Source organism: Malaclemys terrapin, chromosome 7 (assembly GCF_027887155.1).
Source record: "Malaclemys terrapin pileata isolate rMalTer1 chromosome 7, rMalTer1.hap1, whole genome shotgun sequence".
NCBI classification, from domain to species: Eukaryota; Metazoa; Chordata; order Testudines; family Emydidae; genus Malaclemys; species Malaclemys terrapin.
Window position 1 is genome coordinate 111,363,467 of NC_071511.1, and position 1,769 is coordinate 111,365,235.

The following is a 1,769-nucleotide window of genomic DNA, read 5'->3' on the forward strand; positions in this document are numbered from 1 at the left end:
GTTTTCCTTAAAAAAAAAAACCCACCTGTGGTAGTAAAATTTATCTCCATTTATCTCCATTGTTTACATTCTAAGGAGTATCATACACACTCCAGCATAGCAAATGGCAACACTTTTTAATGGTTCTAATTGTGATGGTACATGTAACAGCATTGAAATAGATTTTTTAAAAAAGATATGCTTTAGTTCAAAAGGAGTTATTTGGGGTAAATTCTATGGCCTGTTATACAGGAGGTCAGATTAGATGATCACAATGGTATATTCAGGCTTTGGAGTCTATGAATCTATTAAATGCAACCATGTCTGGGATGGATGCAACAGTTAGGTGGAACAACTGATATACTGGGGAAAGATAGGTTTCAGAGTAGCAGACGTGTTAGTCTGTATCCGCAAAAAGAAGAACAGGAGTACTTGTGGCACCTTAGAGACTAACAAATTTATTAGAGCATAAGCTTTCGTGGACTACAGCCCACTTCTTTGTTACGCATCCGAAGAAGTGGGCTGTAGTCCACGAAAGCTTATGTTAGTCTCTAAGGTGCCACAAGTACTCCTGTTCTTCTTTTTGGGGAAAGATAGCAGCATCAGAGCAAATACCCTTTTTTACAGAAAGTGGGCTATGAGATCTTAAACACAGCATTACAAAATTTCATGGATTTTAATCAGCCTACACCTACTCTGTACTTTGGGACATGGAAGTAAAAGAACAACATGGTTATCGGTTGGGTGGTAGCATGTACATGATAATTTTGCCTGGCTCACTTCCACATCCATGCAGAGAGCGCGGAAGGTGTCTTTGCCTGTGTTTTCAAAAGCAACTGGTGATTTTGGGACGGGTGCCTATCATGAGACCTGCTTTCAGAGGACTGGTGTTCAGAGGCAGGGCCCTTTATAGTGGAAGAAGCTGGAACCCCAAATGCGTTACAAAATGTCGGTCCCTGAGTTTGGGATACCTTCTGCCTCCTGCTACTAACACTTTCAGGATGGGCTGGGGTGGGCGCCTGCCTTTCCTGCCCCGTGGCTGCCGGGGGGGGGGGGGGCGCTGGTGTGGGGAGCCCGAGTACTAACGCTACGTATCCCCCGCTCTGAGGTCACACAGAAAACGGCGCTCGGCTTCCTAAGCATGTTCCTGCCCGGCGGCACGCCCGTCCCGCAGAGCGAAGGCTGACACGGGGGCCAGGGGAGCGAGTGAGGCCACCAGCTCCCCCGCCCTCCAGATTCTGGTAGCTGGGGGAGAAGTGGTGGCGTAAGCCCTCGGATCTGGGCTTTCACCATACACTTGGCCTTTCGCTCCGGCAACGAACAATCTGACATTTAACAGTATCTCTGTTTATTCAGTCCAAACTGGCCGATTTACTCAAGGTTTAAAAGGCCACAACGCAACCCACCCAGGGTATGTGGGGCGAATCGGCTACTGCGAATTATCGCCCCGCTCAACGGGAACGAACTGTGGCACCAGGCATTTCAGAGACGGGTCGGCGGATGCCCTCCCTACGTGCTCCCTAAAATGCCTGGTCCGTCCGCCGCTGGCTATGCTGGGAGTTATAGTCTTTTGCCCTCCCATCCTTTCCAGTGATCTCGGGGTATTGACAGAGTCCCAGCCTCCTAGAACTACAATTCCCAGAAGGCCGCGGGGCTACCCCATCCACCTACCCAAGTCTTAGCCTCTGTGACTACGGCCCCCAGACGGCACCGCAGCGCTGTGGAGGGGAATGGGAAGGAGAATCCGGCCGGAGAGGGAGCGGGCTGCGGCTGCGCAGTTCGCGGCTTCC